Genomic DNA, 18,707 nt, shown 5'->3' on the forward strand with positions numbered 1-18,707 from the left:
ATGTAGTCTTTATATCTGAATTATGGATAGACATCTCTGACACTCTATAAAGACATATATTTATTAGCATACTACCATCTGGGTGTCACTCTGTTCTTATTTTTTCAAAACGCGTGGCTTGTGTTAAGATCCTAGGAAATGCCTGTCAATACAATTTGCCACAGGATGGTGTGTTGACACTCACCCATTTATGAATTGGGCCTTGTAGGCCGTGAGTTCAGATGCCAGCCCTCCCACAAAATGAATCATGGAGTAAGAAGCTGATGGTGACACATGTTTTCCTTTCCTGTGAATGTCCTGGGTGTCAGGTATAAGTGTAATACTTATGCAGACCTATATCCTATGTAATAAATGTAATCAATGTTCTATGTGCCATAATAATCAATAAAATAAACAGTCACTACATAAATGAAACAAAACGTAAAATGAATAACTGCACTGAAAGCAATATGGAGTCAACATATGTATGTAAATATAAATCACATATTTAAAATGTACATAAATAGGATGTTTTCTAGTGCTGGGGATCGATTTCAGACCTGAGGTGTACACATGAATTTCTTGACTTCAAGGAGGCCAGCTTCACCATTCTACACTGTGCAACAGAGTTACCCAGACTAAGAGTTCCAATCTCAGTCCTGGCAGAAAAAAATGACACCTTTATACTATGTGAGGCCCAATTCTTAGGTATTTCATTATGCCTCCATTTAATGAATGTGATTGTTTAAATGCTTCATAAAGTATTGAATAAAATTCAGTCTTCTATAATAAAATTGTGTATAATTTTATCGTAGAATCATTCAAGAACTGCCCATTCAGTCATAACATACATCACATTCCATTGATATTCGCATAGATAGGAATGAATTTCTAAGGCTCTCCTGCCATTTGGAGGTGGCAGGACCAGGATTCAAACTGTGAGCTCCAGCTCCCACCACTTAAACCCAAGGATAGGGAACTCACTGGTCTGTCCAAGAACAGCAAGATCAATGATTCAGCAGGAACCAGTGGCTCTCAGCAGTCCTCCTTGATATTTACAAGGCTGTGATAGGAAGATCATGGTCAAATTCACGCTAGGCAGGAAGGTCCTTGAAACCCAGGTCCAACATCAGTGTCAACAAAGCCAGAAGTAGAGCTGTGTGGCTCCAGTGGTAGAGTGGTAGTGCTTTTGCCTTCAGCAAAAACAGCTCATGGAATATGCCCAGATCCTGCGTTCAAGGTCCAGGACTGGCAACAAACAGACATACGCAACAATCTGTGCAACCATCCGGCTAAAGCAGGTCACCCTCTTGTACCCAACTGAATTGGACAGAGTTCCCTGGGAAAGGGGCTGGGGGCACCACTGTCATCTTGACTCCGCCCATGCTGCCTGCATCACAGAATTCTGGCCACACCCCCATTTTTTCATGGTTCTTTCTGACCAATGCGATACAAGAATTGTAGCCATGCCCACATTCCATGCTGCCCAGCACCAAGATTCCCTCAGTTGGTTGACACTACCACCAGCAGTTGAGGAAGGTAGAGGTTGCTGAGTGGTGAGCAGGAGACTCAAGGAGGAGACTTTGGAGTAGAATAGGAAATTGACGACCTAGTCAGTGAGTGGGAGAATAGAGGATTTCCCAGAGCCTGGTAATGTGGCCAGCCCATCTTTCCCATCCCAGTGCTCAGATGTCTGAAACAACAAGACTCCATGAGAGAGCTGCAGACAAGAAACTACTGCCAGAACACCGGCAGAAGAATCCTCCCATCAGACCTGCATCATTCAAAAAAACAAAGAACACAAAAAAGGGAGGGATCCCCAAGACAAACACCACTGAAGAGCGTGATTCAAGGGAGCACCTGGCCAAAGCTGATGCTGATTGCGGGCCTCCCTTGCCTTTGGACACAGTCACAGTCACCAGGGTCAGAGTGTCAATGTTCCCGATACTACCAAGGATCTGCAGAGGTGCTGGCCACATGTGATGCTCACCTGGATTGCAACAAAAGAAACCAGGCTCTCTATGCCAAGGTACAACCACTGAAGCAGGAAAAGACAGACCTGAGGGACTGACTGGAGAAAGAGAGGGAGAAGATAGCTCAGGTGCAGGAAGCACCAAAAACAAAGCTAGAGATCCACAAGCCACCCATACAGAGGTTGGTTTCAGCAGAAAGCGATTTACAATCTGCACCGGCCCAAGTCAAGCAGGCAGCCAATGGCAGAAAAATAGAGCAATGAGTTCTCACCAGCCACCTGTAGGTCAAAAGCGATGCATGGCAGAGCTGGAGATGGCAGCTTCTGTGGTCACTACTGCACAGAAGGAGATAGAAATATTCTTCAAACTGCTGAAAGATGTGACACTTCAGCTCGAGGAAAAGACCAGTAGTTTTGATGACCTGGAGCAAGTGAACACAGAATTTCAGGAGAAGCTGGAAGTGCTCTGGACACAGAAGAGTAGAAGGAAGAACAGAATCTGCAAGTTCCAACAAGTGCTGGCGGGGCGTGGGTACTGAAGAGACTATTGGACAACCTGAGCTGGATGGTGAACTCAGCAAATCTGGAGAGAGACTCCTTCACAGAGGACCTGAGCATTGACAGGTCTGCATGGAAGGAGGAGGTTCCTTGGCTCACCGACCAGGTGAACCAACTGACAGAAGAGAAGGAGCAAAGGATGAGGCAGGTTCTGGACCTAGAGAATGAGCTGGGGGAACTGAGGAGGAAGCTGGCAGAACCATCTCAGGTTGAGCGGCAGTTGCAGGCCCAGGAATACCATAGACAGATGGAGTTGAAAAACCTGGAGAAACAACTTCACATCCAGGTCAAGGAAAACCAACGTCTCCAGAATGCTGAGCAGCAGGAGCAATTATAGAGCCTGGAGGAGAAGTCCAAGGATTGGCAGGAGATCCCCGAGACCCCAAGATGCACATGTGTGTGCAACCCATAGCAAGAGGAACAGCTGGCTCTGTTGTGGGATGCTCTCCACAGGGTAAGTGGTGAGAAGGAGGAGCTCATCAGCATCCTGGACTCAGAGCAGCAGGTGAAGAAACATCTGTGGGAACAGCTAGTCCACTCAGAGGATAAGATAGACAAATGTAAAGAGGAGGCTGAGGGAGAGAGAGAGCCAAGCATCTTGGGAGCTGCAAGAGTGGCAGGAGCAGTCCCAGGCCCATCTGCAGGAGCTCAGAGCCACCTGTGAGCAGCACATTGCCTCCAATGAGTGGCTGAACTCTGAGGAGGCTCTACAATAGATCCTGCAGAGGCAGACCCAGCTGCTGGAGCAGCTGAAGCAAGTGCATGGCCCAACCAACAGGGTGGACCAGGTGGTGCCCCCAAAGTGGCAGGACACTTTTAAGTGCCTGGAAGTGAGCAGACTACAGGAGGAGAGGCTGCAGGCCCTGCTGAGCTTCCTGGCTTTTCTTGGGGAGGGGAAGCTGTGAGCCCTGGAGAAGCAAAAGGTGAGGAGGTGACTTCTCCCAACGTGACCATCGCAGAAGACGGAGACATGCCCCAGACCTAGAGTGACATGGCTCTACGAGCACTCTCAGAGGCTGAGTTCCACAGGGGGAAACTCCTGCAGGAGAGGCAGCCCTATCGCAGGCACCCTCCCAACACAGCAGCTCAGTGCAAGGTAGAGTTGGAGCCACAAACACCCCGCCCCATGAGCTGCTACCACAGCAGGCATGAGGATGGGAAGTGGGACACGTGGGCATCCGAGAAGAAAATCTGCTTCGTCCATGACCTGCATGATGAGGTGGACTTCCATAGTCCAGCAGATTAACTCCACCATCGATGCAGCTAGCTGTCGGCAGACATTTGCACCATAGAGGAGTCCCTAGTGGCGTGTAAAGAGCAGCTGTTCGTCCTGCATGAGCTGTGTTTAGAGAAAGCCAAGCATGTGTGCCAGCTCTCCCAGAAGATGGAGAAAGAAGAGAGAGCTGTAAGAGCTGCTGTTGGTCCTCGCAGGGGAAGGGGCTGACAGAATGCTCCAGATGCCTGCACAGGCTGAGCCCCCTGCCACCACGCTCCTTCAGACGCCTCACGCTCCGGAGTGGGTGAAATGAGGCTGGAGCAGAAAGGTTTTGAAGAATTGCAACTTCAAGACAGCTTGGAAACTGCCAAAGGAGAGGTCGGGGTTCCCAACCACATAGAGGACTCCCCCACGGAGCACGTCTTGCGGCAGATGCCCCACAACCAGAGCAGCCTACAGCTGTAGGCTGCTGGAGGGCTTGGGCAAGGAGCACTCCCTCCTTTTCTTCTGTAGACTCATGAGGATGATAACTCTCTATGTGACATAATGACTCTCAAAATCCTCAGCAGTCACCAGAAGTAGGTTGCCAGTTTGCCTTCTCTCAGGCCTCAATCTGCTGGGTCATGGGAAGGGTAAACTGCGGGTCGGGTAGGGCAGAGGCAGCCAGGAGGTGGCCCAAATTCAAGGGACATCTAATGGACCATTGGTGGCCAGGGAAGAGGCCCATATTATGCTTATCACAAAGAATAATTTGTTTTCAAAGGGTAAAAAGCTTCCAACAAAGATTTGTTCTTCCAGTCCTGGGGCTTGAACTCAGTGCCTGGCCACTGTCCCTGAGCTCTTTTTGATCAAGGCTGTTGCTCTACCAGTTGAGCACCACCTCTCCTTCTGGCTTTTTCTGTGTGGAACCAAACCCAGGGCTTCAGGCATGCTAGGCACACACTCTACAGCTAAGACACATTCTCAGCTAGGATGATACCCTGTCCTCCCAAACCCATATGGCCATTCCTCAGATAAATAGGAAGTAGGGCTAGGATGACTATGAAGCACAAGTCTGGTTCACACAGAAATATTCCTCCGCCCTCGCTTCCTACACTCTTAGTTGAAGTTTCTCTTCTACCATTGAGGGATGAGAGAGGGAGAGGGGAGTCCTGAGAGAGGAGTACCAACAACAGTGCCCCCCTGAGCCCCACATCTTTCCCCAAACAAATGGTTCTCCAGATTCTGATCTTACCTGACTCTATGTGTAGTCTACACTGACTCCCCACCCCTGCAAGGCTCAGGATGAAATAAAGGTCAGTCCTGGCCTCAGCCCATACTTAGGGTGGAAGGTCTTAGTCCCAGACCCACTTCCACCTCTGACTGCCTGTGTTAGCATGGACCACCACCACTCACCACTATGTTGGTGGTGATGACCTCACAGATGGATTCCAGGAAGAAGGTCTACGGCAAAGAGCAGAAACAGCAGGGTGAGCAGGGCAGAAGGAGGCGGGGAGATTGTTCTGGGATCTTCCTCCTTGAAGTACTCCTGTCCAGCCAGGACCAAGCTGACCCAAAGCATGGCCAAGGTCAGGGGGTGAGATGAGATGGAGGAGTATGGGACTAAAGGAGGTACTGCTTTTTCTTGGGGCACTTGAAAATTCCAATTACATTTGGCCCATGCTAATCCCAAAGCCAACATGCAATACCTCTCCTTGTTGTTGGCTGTGAGAATTGTCCCTGAGCTCTTTTTCTCGAGGCTGGCACTCATCACGAGCCACAGGGCCACTTCTTGTTTTCTGAAGTTTCAGCGAGGATAAGAGTCTCACACACTTTCCTGCCCATGCTGGCTTGAAACCATAATGCTACATATCTCAGCTTCCTGAGTAGCTCGGATGACAGGAGTGAGCTACCAGTGTCCAGCATGTGATACCATTTCAAGGCTTCTTGGCGTGTCTGTAAAAGGAGCCCCAAAGGGCCTGGAAAAACCTTGACACAACCAAGGAGCTGGGATGGGGGAAGTCTGACTTTCTATCCATTCTGTTCCCTAAAATCAAAGATGCCAGGTGGTGTTGTATGCATCAAACTCTTAGGCCAACAACCACCAGGCTTAGTGGGGAAAAGGTAGAGAATACCCAAAGATTGCAGTGTAGAAATCCTTGATTTTGCATGCATGTGGTGTGTGTGTGTGTGTGTGTGTTTGTGTGTGTGTGTGTGTGTGTGTGTGTGTGTGTGTGTGTGTGTGTGTGTGTGTGTGAACTCTGGGCCTAAGCTCTACCCCTGAGTTTTCTTGGTCAAGCCTAGTGCTCTGCCACTTGAGTCACAGCCCCACTTGCTTTTCTATGGTTAAATGTAGGTAAGAGCCTCAAGGACTTTCCTGTCCAGGGTGGCTTTGAAGCATGATGGGGGCCCCAGGGAAGCAACAGTAAACACAACACAGGTACAATCCCTATGGTGGGAGACTCCTGCTCCCTGGTGGCCAGACACGGGACATCGCCCCCCCCTCCCGCCATAGTCCTCTACAGTTCAATTTGGGAAAGTGACCAGGTCCAAGCTGATTTTTGATCACCATGAGTGCTGATGCCAGAGCAGGTCTGTTCCACCCTAGGCCAAGAGAGCTCCAGGAGACCCGGCTCCGAGGGGCACAAGGAAGGGAGATGTCAGCTCCAGGCCAAGCTAAGAGCCTTTGCCCACGGACACCCCTACTTAGCCTTTCTGATCACTGTAAGGCCTGTCAAAGAACATCCCCCACCCCCCAAAAAATCAAAATTGGAGCTGTGTCTCAAAATGGTAGAGCTTTAGCATTGAACCAAATAGCTCAGAGACAAGGCTCCCAAGCTTTGACTTCAAGACCCCCAGCTGACCCTCCTCCATAAAATACAGGTTAGCTAAATGTGAACTAGTAGGATTTATGAAGTATTTCTGAAGAATGGTGATACTGAAGAAAGCACACTAATTCTAATGACAGCTGAACTTGTGACATTACAGCTATGTGCTGATTCCTTCACAGGGTGCTGTTTGCTGGGTCCTTCCCCCATGGGGGTTTTGTGCTGAGTCCTCAAAAAGGTGCTGTTTGCTGAGTCATCACAAAAGGTGCTATGTGCTGAGTCCCTAAGAGGGTTGGGCTGTTCTGGTTTTTCCAAAGGTACTGTGTGCAGAGTCCATTACACAATGTACTGTATGCTGAGTCCTTCAAACAGTGTGGTGTGCTAATTCATTCCATTCAGCACATAGCAACACCATTGGGAAGAGAGGGATGAGGTGAGTTTTTTGAGTGCTGTGTGCTGAGTCCTTTACACAGGGTGTTCTGTACTGTCCTTCAAATGGTGCTGTGTGCTAAGACCTTCCACAATTTGATTGTGCTGAGTCCTTAAAAATTGTGCCATGTGATGAGTTTTTCAAAGGGTGCTGTGCACTGAGTGTTTTACATAGTGTTCTACGTACTCAGCCCTTAGAGGGTGCTGTGTTTGGAGTCTTAACCCAGGGTGCTATGTAATGAGTACCTGGGAAAGAGTGCTACATGCTTAGTTTTTCAAAACATGTCATGCACTGAGTCCTTTACACTGTGGGCTATGGTCTCCCTCCTTCAAAAAGTGCTGTGTGCTGAGTACTCTACAAAGGATACTATCTGCTGAGTCCTTCAAAGTTAACTGTGTGCTGAATCCTTTACACAGGGTGCTTTTTGCTGTTTTTGGAATTGTGCTGTGTACTGAGTCATTCCAAAGGTTGCGATGTTCTGAGTTCTTGAGTGGTAGTTATCCCCAACAATCACACACACACAAACACAATCACAAACACATATACACACACGAGGGTCACCATGCACCTGCTTGGTGTGTAGAGTGGGCAGGCATGGAAGAGAGTCTCCTCAAGCCATAGGGCTGAGGGGAGATTAGTTCCCCCCAGGCAGGTACTGGGGTTGGTGGGGAGTGCTATGCTGAGGCTGCAATTGCCATGGCCAGGAAGCTTCCTTGGCCTGGAAGGTTCAGAGCCCAGTCAGAGCTGCGATTGCAGTCAGGGGTGAGGGGGAGAACCCAGGGGCAGGGGTCCCAGGGGCACAGTGCAGTGGCAGCCAAGGCCAGGGACCCGAGGGGGTGGGCGCAAATGCACGGGCGGGGGTGGGGCAGCCGAGGAGAGGAGTAGAGGGCAGAGAGTGAAGTCAGAGAGAAGAGCAATCACATGCAGGAGGGGAAGCGGCTTTAGCAGCTGGTGGCCACTTGGATCATAGTGCAGATCCTGGCCAGGAGCAGACAGCACGTGGAGCCAGCACGACAGGAATATTGCCTAGCAGCCCCATAGAGAAGAAGCGACCATGGCGCCCCTGAGTCTGAGATCCTGGCGGGGGGGAGCAAGGTGGTAGTGGCTGAGGAGCAGCAATGGAGATGGTGGCTGTTTAAGCTGTGGCGGTGGTGGAAGTACTGTCTCCTGGGGAGGAGGCCGCTGAGGTGGTGGCAGAGTCTGCTGAGGAACAGGCAGCAGCAGCATCTGAGCAGGAGGAGCAGAGGAAGCTCACAGCCTTGCCAGGCACCCTCACACGCCCCCGCCTCCTCCCAGCAGTGCCGCATTTCACACATGGTGCTGCCAGCTCGGATCCTTGGTGCCTCTCTCAGTTGCCTGGCAGAAATGGCCCGGCCCTAGCCTGCTTGCAGCCCCTACCTCAGACTCCAGGGCCCTCAAGCACCAGATGCCGCCACCTACAGCTTCTCCCCAGTAGCATACATAAGTGGCTGCCCCTTGGGGCCACACCCCGTGACCCCTGTACCTCATGACTCCCTGTCACCCCCCCCCCCAGTGGATCCAGACCTGCGTCTCCTGCCTCCCCTCTCCTGTCCCACCCGCACCTGCCTCGTGTCCCACAGTCCACCCTGGCACTGCCACAAATGAGACCTTGTTGCTGGGGTGGGGTGTCGACCCTGGGATCCCACCCCCATCCCTAGCGGCCAGTGTCCCCAGGAAAAGGGGAGATGAAGAAATGGGTGAGGAGGAGACACCACAGAGCCCCTGGCCTGGAGCAGTGTGCACCCTTCTTCTCCCTGTTGGGAACCTGATGGCTTTATTCAGAGGTGGTTAGCAGCACCTCTCGGGTCTTTTCCTTTTTTTCTGGGGGTGGAGGGTGTTGGATGCAGATGATAAGCCCCCTTATTGCTGTGGGAGCCCTTGTCTGTCTTCTGTGCTCAGTCACATCTTCATCTGAGGAGGTTCCAGAAGAGCCCAGAAGGGAGGTGAGGGCACTGGGGGTCAGATAGGAGGTGAATATTTGGGAGGCGTGTTCCTCCAACACACATACACCTGTCCTGCCCCCCCCCACCTCAGGTGTTAACAGTTTTCCCAGGGTGATCACATTTCCCAGCTCTGCCAGCTCTGCTAGTGCTCCTGGTTCATCTGGTCTCCTCGTCCTCCTCAAGAATCCACCAAGTCACCCAGAAGCATCTAGTCTGGAAATAGGGAGGTCCATCCATGTATATAGCCCTTAGGAACCCATCAAATTCCCCAACAATGCCCCCACCCCAGGTCAGACACCCCTCTGGAGGCGCCATGACCCCTTCTTTGTTTTCTCTCCTGGTTCTGAGGAGCCATCAGTCTCAGCATGCCTTCACCCAGAGTCTTAGCATAGGGTTTTAAGGAATGGGGACTCAATGCTGGTTGTTCTCAATGGGAAGGGTCTGTCTCTGGAGAAAGGGAGAAGCAGGGTGGTTCTGTGTTTTTAGAGCAATGTTCCCCTTGGTGGGATCCCCTGGTTCTGACCAGGGACCCCCATGCTAGAGCTTGTACATTTCCCATATGAGGAACCAACTAACTCGGGAGAGACAATGCTCTGAGTCTGTGTGTGTGAGAAAGAGAGAGAGAGAGAGAGAGAGAGAGAGAGAGAGATCATCTTTCTCCTTGTACAGACTGAATGTGCTCAGGTGAATGATCAGGTGGTAAATTGCAAGTGCTGCATGGATTAGTCTTCTGTCACCGGTTTGGATTTGTGTGTGTGTGTGTGTGTGTGTGTGTGTGTGTGTGTGTGTGTGTGTGTGTTGGGAGAGTAAGGAGATGAGAACAATGAAAATATATTTAAGTCACCATATCTAAAAAGAGCAAAAGCATTTTATTTGTGTGTATGTGTGTATTTGTTGTTCTTTTATCATGAATGCCCAGTACAAGCCCAGCCACAAATTCTGTTTTCTCCTTCATCATTTTGGAGAAGGTTTCAGTAGATTTCCTTTCCACTTCTTTCCACCTCCCTTTTCCCCTTTCCTGTAGCCAACTGTAGCTGCTGGGCCTGTGTAGGTCTCCACTAGGAGACCTGTGGGAAACGCAGACCAGAGTGGACACCTGTCCTTCTGTCTTCAGCCAGAAGGCTCATGAGTGTGACCACAGCTGCACTCTTCCATCCAGACACTCTGCTCTCGTGTGTGTAGTTGGAGCTAATTCAAGGCTTGGGAATGTGTCTGTCAAACATAATTAGGGAATGAGATGTGGGGGAGGAGAGCAGGGGCTGTGAAGCTAGGAGGGCCTGGGAAGTGGTGAATGGTGTGATATGGCAGATGGCTCACCACGACAAAGGATGAGAGGGGAACCGTACCCAGGGCATTGATGGTGTCTGTGGGCATCTGGGCAGGGGGCTCCAGGCCCCCACTGGTGGTGTGGATTCCCTTCTGGGTCAGTGCACTGTTGTGCAGTCCTCCCTGGAGTCCTGCAGACTCCAGTCTGTGTCCTGCCTGAGCCATTTCCAGCTGAGCAGTGGTAGGCAAGTGTGTTCTCTCTGCTGGAGCCTGCTCAGTATCAGGACATTGCAGTTACCTAGGGCTCTCTGAATGCCAGTTTCTGTAACCTGCTGTAGGCTGTCTGGAAGGAAAAGGGTCCACTGACTTTAGAACCCTTTAAGTTTGATTGGGACAAGTGAAATGTCATCTTTTCCAAAGTTTTTTCTTGAATTTGGCAATTTCAACTAACACCTGGGATTATGGGTCAAATTAGACGGACCATTTCAGCTGCCAAACAATGATGTTCAAAGCAGCACAGGTAGAGTTCCCTAGCCAGATGGTCTCCTGCTATGAACGTCGTGCCCTGACTGCCTTTCTCCAGCAGTTACTGATTAGCTCCGGCACTCTCTAGGGTGGACACCACAGTCTAGGATGTTGTGGGGAGCAGAGATTGTGACCTCGCCATCCCCAGCCTGCCAGCTGTGAGCAGAGATGATTCCTAGCACCTGTACTGGACTCTGGGAGATTCAGAGACCTGGGATGTCTCAAGGATCCTTTCTCTGCAACATGAAACTTGGGGGCCGGATATGGTAGACCATCCTGTCTGGCCCCAGGTGGTGGAGAGTATGCCCCTTGAGCCAGGCGTTTAGCTCACGGGAACCTTGTTCACACCTGAGTGGGGAATTGAGTGCCACAAAGCTGGTCAGCAGCTGGACAGAGATCTTTGAGAAGCTAGGCATCCCAGAGGCCCCAGAATCCAGCGAGTACATCGTGGCTCACGTCTTCAGAGCCAAAAGAGTTAAATGCTTTGCACGAGAAGGACAGGAAGAGGGAGTAGGGAGAACTGTGGGAGAGCTACATCATATTTTGCCCACCCAAGATGCTTACCAGAATCAGATGGGACTTTTCTGTAGTATTGTCGTAGACAGATGCTTATTTATTTATCCAACACAGAGTTAGAGTGTGCGCCAGGCTCTGGGGGGGTGGGGTGGTTATAGATGATGAAAATTTCCAGTGCTGGTTCCACAACACATAAAGAAACCTTTGTTTGAGCTGGATGCCTGAGCTTCATGCCTGTCATCCTAGCTACTTAGGAGGCTGAGATGGGAAGATCGAGGCTTAAGTTCTGGGCAGGAAAGCCTGTAAGACTTTATCTCCAACTAACTACCAAAAAGAAAATACCAGAAGTGGATGTGTGGGTCAAGCCTTAGTCCATTGGCCTTGAGTACAAAGACTCAGGGGCAGCACCCAGGCTCTGAGTTCAAGGCCCAGGAGTCAGAGAAAGGAAGGAAAGAGAGAGGAGGATGGTGGGAGAAAAAGAAGAAAGAAAGAGAAGAAGGGAGAATGTGAGCCTTGGTTTGGAGTCCCTGCATCAAGGCAGCCAACCATTCACAATCTCTGTGGGGACAGTTTCAGAGCTTAAAGACAGTATGTAGGGCCAAGCCAATGACCCCTCAGCTACTTTATGACATCCAGGAGCTTTGTGGTCACCGACTGCAAAGGGAAGCAGCCTCAGGTAGACCGTAGGGCTCAGGGTGTGTCACCAGGTTTCAAACATCCCCAGCCCCAACAAGTTTATTTTCTGGTCCAAGATCTAGGGAGGTTTTGGGGTGAGGGAGTGTCAAGGCGGGGGAGGTGGAGCAATGAGGATGAAGAGGGACGATGATCCCAGGTCAGGTGTGTCAGGACATTGGAGCCATGACCTCGCCTGACAACCTCAACCGTCAGTGATAGAGCCTTCGACCCAGCCACATGGCTATTAAAAGTCCTGGCACCTTGGGTTCACCACTGACCACCTGGCTGTCATCTGCCACAGGATGCCTGTGCAGTACATCCTTGGGGACTTGGACATTCCCGGGCTCAATCTGAAGATGATACTGAGAAGACTGAGGCCTGGGTGACTCCATCTTGAGCTAGTGAGCATCTTCTGAGGTATGAGTTATGCAGCTGACAATGAACCCGACCTGGGAATGAACATAAGCAATTCCCAGGGGACTAGGAACATAAACAATCTTGGGAAAACCGCAGGCAGGCAGGTGCTGGAGTGCTTGGTGACCCTGCAGTCAGGCCACAGGTGGTGTTTGTTTGAAAATGGAACTCTGCAGTTTAGCATGTATCCTCTTGAGACTCTCCTGTGGTGCATGCCAACCAGTTTAAAGAACGTCGGCCCCCTTGATCTAACCAACAACTTGTTTCTGGTCTTTTCCCACTTTTTAGCGTGCCAATCATACTATAGAGTTATTTGGTGATTTTCCTGGGGTTTGTAGTGATTTTTTACAAGAAATTATGATGTACACAAAGCCCTACCTTCCCGAAAAGTGTTGTAACTATGGGCTCGGGGCCTCTCAACATCATGGGCTGCTGCCATGGACACTGGGGGGACCAAGCTCAAGCTTCCAATAAAGACTCCTTTGCTTTTACATTGGTGATAGTCTCTGGTGGTCTTTTGGGTAAGGATTTCCGAGTTAGGCTTTACAACACCCCCGGTGTTCATTCCTCCACCAAAGACAGAGGTAAGTGTGCCACTGGCACAGAACAGACAGGGAATGAGGATGGGAGTAGGGACCCATGTAGCCCGGAGACTTCCTCTAGGGGGCACTAGGACCTCTTGACTGCCATTCTCAGAGGCAGAGGTGGATTTCTCTTCTGGCTCAGCCTTTAGTCTAGATGGCAGATCTGGGATTCAGAGAGGGCCAGCTGAAGGTGGTGCAGGCTTGGGTAGAGGCTGGTGGGAAAACCAGAGGCCCTGCGCTCTGAGCAGTGTTGTTTTTGAGTATACTCACAACCCAGGAACATTACTGGGATGGATCAGGCCTTTTCTCCTTCCTGAGAGAGAGGGACATAGAGCCCTCCTGTCTGCTTCCCTTGGCTGTGAAATCCTTTTGTTGCCACATCCTGTGGTTGGATAACTAGACCTCACCTCACTGCCCAGTGTCAATGCAGGACAGTGAGAGATCCTGAGTCTCTTATAAGGTCAGGAATCCTCAGTATGAGATTGTACTTGAATGTCCTAACTTGGTGCATGGTCTGTTCCATCTAAGATTGAGATGATGTAAGAGATAGAATCTAGAGAATCAGACCAGGATTGGGTCTGTTCTGGGAGTCTTGAGTATTATGTGTGAGCTTTGAGCTCCAGTGTGCCCATCTGCTTCCTTTCCTTGGGTGGGTCTTTGCTAGAAAAAGCTTGAAACTAGATACTGTGTCCTATCCCTTGTCTTTGATGCTTAAAGCTAGCACTCTACCATTTGAGCCACAGCTCCACTTCCAACTTTTTTGGGTGTTTAATTGGAGATAAAGAGTTCTCATGTTCTTTGCTGAGAAGGATGCATCCAAATGCAGTCCTCAGATCTCAGTCTCCTGAGGAGATAGGATGAACGGCATGGAAAAGTATCTTTGGCTGGCTGCCAGTAACTCATGGGTGTCATCCTAGTTGTTCAGGAACTGAGAACTGAGGATCACGGTTTAAAGCCAGCTTGGGCAGAAAAGTTCTGTGAGACTTGATGTCCGGTGGACCACCAGAGAATAGGAAGAGGCGCTGTGGCTCAAGTGGGAGAGTGCTCACCTTCAACTGAAGAACTGAAGGACAGTGCCCTGGCCCAGAGTTCAAACCCCATGACCAACAACAAAAAAAAAAAGAAGTGACTAAGTTTTCCACATAGCAGTGTGTACAGTAGGAAATGCCATGCTGGGCTATGAGACATTCCAGGTATATGAGAAGCTCAATGTTTTGTCTACAGTGGGTCTGAAGTCGGGGAGTGCCATCTTCTCGGGGGTGGGATGTGATCTTAATGGAGGGAGTTCATGGTTCTCTTCGCAGAGACTGCTGAAGCCTTGGGCTGTCCATCTGTGTGTGTGTGTGTGTGTGTGTGTGTGTGTGTGTGTGTGTGTGTCTGTGTGTGTGTGTCTGTGTGTGTCTGTGTGTGTGACTGTGTTTGTGTGTGTTTGGAGGTAGAAGAACTGGGCCTTGAACTCAGGGCCTAGGTGCTGTTCCTGAGCTATTGTGCTCAAAGCTAGTGCTCTGACACTTGAGCCACAGCTCCACCTCTGGCTATTTGGTGGTTCACTGTAGATAGGAGCCTCACAGACCTTCCTGCATAGACAGGCTTTGAATCGTGATCCTCAGATGTCAGCCTCCTGCGTAGCTAGGATGACAGACATGAGCCACCCGTGCCGGCTTTGTGTGTATGTGTGTGTGTGTCTGTGTGTAGAAGTGGGTTGTAACACGGAGCACTGGACCCTTTGGTAACTTATAACTGCTATTTTTGGGGGATGCATGGGTTTTTTGGCAGAGGTTTAGGGGCCTGGAATGGTGGAACACTTGAAGGGGACTCAGCACCATTAAATTATAAGACCAAAGGATCTGTGTGCCCTGGAGATGTCTACTCCCTTAGGCCTGGTTGGTGGCAGAGAGAGTTCAGGAGGATCTTGGGGTGGGGCTCGCAGGGGGTGACTCCCCAGGGGGACAGACAGCATAGCCAGCCCTTAGTAAGGATGTGAGCCCTGTTAGTATGGAGTGCACTGGTATGGGTCAGAGACCGGTTCTTCTCATAATGACGTCTCATGTGTGAGGCCAACCCTATTTTAAATCTTGACCTGTGATCTTCAGATTTCAGTATCCTGAGTAGCTAGAATTACATGCTTGAGCCTCTGGCACAAAACCTCTGATTCTTTTTGGTATATTAGGTTTTGTACTCAAAGCCTTAGGCTTGCCAATCAGGTCTTCTACCATGTGAGCTAAGCCTTTCTGTCTTGGGCATCTCCGAAATAGATAATATATGTTCAGGCTGGGCTGGATCACAGGCCTCCTATCTGTGACAAGCATGCACCAGCAGGCCTGGTCTTCTTTAGTTGGAATGCTAGACATGTAGTGCTATGCTCAGTCATTGGTTTAGATGGATTGCCCCAAACTCTTAGTCCATGGCAGCCAATTCTTGACCTAAGGTGAAGCTCTGGGTTGGGCCTCGACCATTGGTCCTCAGTCTCCTCCCGAGACAGTTGTGAGGAAACAAGGAATCAATACAGGGGGATCTCTGGGGCAGAGCCAGGCATAGAGGGAGAGGCTGTCAGATATGGTTCTTGGAAATTCTATGAGCATATGACAGGAAGATACCCAGAAAGAGCTCAGATGGGGCCTGTTATTTATCGTGCAACAGGTACGGGATTATGAAACAAAACATGGCTCTCTTTCATCCTTACCCTATCCCCATGAGGAAAAGGATCTTTCACTGTGCTCAGTTTTGTAGCTGGGGAAAATGAGGCATGGAGATGCTAGGTGACCTACTCATGATCCCCAGCTGATAGCAAGCTCAGCCTGACTTATTTGCCATGTTCCCTAGGACAGTGAATGTTATTCAGTCCCCTTCTTGTGGTGGCAAGTCCACTTCTTTTCAGTTGTGAGGCTTGAACTCTGGACCTGGGCACTGTCCCCGAGCTCCTCAGATCAAGGCTAGCACTCTACCACTTGAGCCACAGCATCACATCCAATTTTCTGGTGGTTCTTTGGAGAACCAGCTTGGGCTGGCTATGAACCATGATCCTCATATCTCAGCCTCCTGTGTAGTTAGCATTATAGTCCTGTGCCGCCGACACCCGGCTAAAGTGTAATTCAGATTTTCTTTCTTTCTTTCTTCCTTCCTTCCTTTCTTTCTTCCTTCCTTCCTTCCTTCCTTCCTTCCTTCCTTCCTTCCTTCCTTCCTTTCTTTCTTTCTTTCTTTCTTTCTTTCTTTCTTTCTTTCTTTCTTTCTTTCTTTCTTTCTCTCTTTCTTTCTTTCTTTCTTCCTTCCTTTCTTCCTTCCTTCCTTCCTTTCTTTCTTTCTTTCTTTCTTTCTTTCTTTCTTTCTTTCTTTCTTTCTTTCTTTCTTTCTTTCTTTCTTTCTTTCTTTCTCTCTCTCTCTCTCACATTCTCTGTCTCTCTCTGTCTCTGTCTCTCTCCCTACCTATCTCTCTCACACAGGAACTGGTTGAATGGGTGCTGGAGGAGGTGGCCCAGGGTCCCCATGTGGCTGGGAGTCAAGGTGGCCCTCCCATTCTGGAGGTGGACTGTGGGTCAGGAGCTGTCGCGCTCAGCCTATTGAACTAGCTCCCTGAGGTAAGCCCCTCTGTGCCTGGGTTAGACTGTGTCAGATATTCATCATCTGTCCCTCCCGCGAGTCCTTCCCCACTACCTTCTGCTAAGACAGTTAAAGGAAAGTGGATATAAGGAGGTGTCACCTTGTCTTCCCACCCAGCACGATCCTGGGCCTCTGATCCTCACCACCACTTATCTCGCCAGACCCTGGTTATAAGAAAATGAATCCACTCTTTCTACTTTGCTTTGCTGGAGTATGTTGTTTCGGGGTGGATGGGCAGTATGTAGAGGAAAGACCCTAGGCCTGATACCTCTTGGGGAACATTTGTTCTTGTGACAGAGCCAAGTCATTGCTGTCAATAAGGAGGAAGCTGCCATCAGACTGATCCGGAACAATGCTCACAGGCTGTTGATGTATAAAACCCACCCATGTCGGCTTCCCACTCACCACAAGGGGGTGCAGTGTGGGTAGCCCAGAACTGGCCCTAGGAGATTATAAATGGAAGGTGGCAGTCAGGTGCTGGTGGCTCCTGCCTGTCATCATGGTTATTTGGGAGGCAGAGGTCTGAGGGTTGTGACTCAGAACCAGCCCAGGCAGGAGAGTCTGTGAGATTCTTATCTCCCATAAACAACCTCTCCCCATACACAAAAAAGCCAGATGTGGTGGTGTGGCTCAAATGGTAGAGCCTTAGCCTTGAGAAAAAGAAGCTCAGGGATGACACCCGGGCCCTGAATCCGAGACCTAGGACTCACAAAAAATAAAATAAAATAAATGTTATCTTACCTGTTATCTTACTACCGAAAAGGATGAATTCAGTCTTCTCTCTGGTACTTGTAGCCAAAGATAAGGGGCTTCCTTTGATGTTCCTCTAAACCTCTCCTTCTCTTCATTATCTCTCCAGGCTTCAGTTGCAGGATAGAATTCAGATCATTCCACTCGATGTGACCTTACATACCCTCCCTACCCACCTTCCTTTGGGTGGGGATCCAGGATGGACTCACCACTGAGAGGATGAGGCACCACAGAGATGGGTGTAGGTATCCCTGAAACTCATTCTCTCTCTCTCTCTGTCTCTCTCTCTGTCTCTGTCTCTGTCTCTGTCTCTGTCTCTCTCTCTCTCTCTCTCTCTCTCTCTCTCTCTCTCTCCCAGCAAAGATGCTGTAGATAAAGGACAACATAGCTGGGCATGATCATTTCCAGCCATGGCTGCTGCTGAGAAACTTGGTACAGATGTGCAAGACTGTCCCGAGACAGGCGCAAGAGTCACAGAAAAACAGCTATCCAAGGTTGGGATTGTGTCTTAGCAGTATTGGGCTCGCTAGCACACAGGAAACCCTTGATTCAATTCCTAGGTACCACATACACAGAAAAATTAGGAAGTGGCACCTTGGCTCTGGTGGAAGAGCACTCGCCTCCAGCAAAAGAAGCTCCTACACAGTGCTCAGGCCCCGAGGTCAAGCCCTAGGACTGTCAACATAAAACAGCACTCCAAGGGTCCTTGGTGATGGGTGGATGGCTATGCCCTGTAGTTTTTAGTAGATCCATCCATGCTTTGTGTCTCCTTCTTTGACAGTGGGGAACTGGACACTCCTTCTGCCCTGAAAACCTGGACCCGGTTATCAGCAACCCTCCCAACATCTTCCACCAGGACATGAAGCAGCTGGCCCTAGAAATACTCAGGTACCTGTTGGGTGGGGCAGGGGGATACAGGCAGGCCCCAGAAGGCCTAGTGGGTCTGATCTGCTCCGGATGACCAGACCATCCACAGGAGGCAGATGGGAACTTAGAGAGGGGTAGAGATGTGGAGGGGACCCTTTAATGCCCATGGCCCTACCCAGATTCCAAGCCTCCCTTTGCTGTCCCTGAGGGCGGTAGAGGAGTATCTAGTTGGTAGTGTCTAGAGGAGGACTAGGAGGAAATTCTAAAGAATGAGACACCATAAGCCCTGGGCTGGTGTCCAACACCTGTCATCCTGGCTACTTGGGAGGCTGAGATCCAGAGAATCCCGTTTCCCAGCTCAGGCAGGAAACTTCTCATCTCCAATCTCCAACTGGTTGTGGTTCCATGGCACAAATGGTAGAGCACTGGCCTTGAGCAAAAATAATCATCGGAGACAGTACCCAATCCCTGAGTTAAAGCCCCTCAACCAAAAAAAAAAAAAAAACCCAACGGAAAGACACCCCTTGCCTGCAAGAGATAGTGAAGGAGTGGGGGTGCTGTGGTTGGGAGACCAGGTGCTGGCCTCA

The sequence above is a fragment of the Dipodomys spectabilis genome, unplaced genomic scaffold (genome assembly GCF_019054845.1).
Source record: "Dipodomys spectabilis isolate Male_0828 unplaced genomic scaffold, ASM1905484v1 ptg000312l, whole genome shotgun sequence".
Lineage (NCBI taxonomy): Eukaryota > Metazoa > Chordata > Mammalia > Rodentia > Heteromyidae > Dipodomys > Dipodomys spectabilis.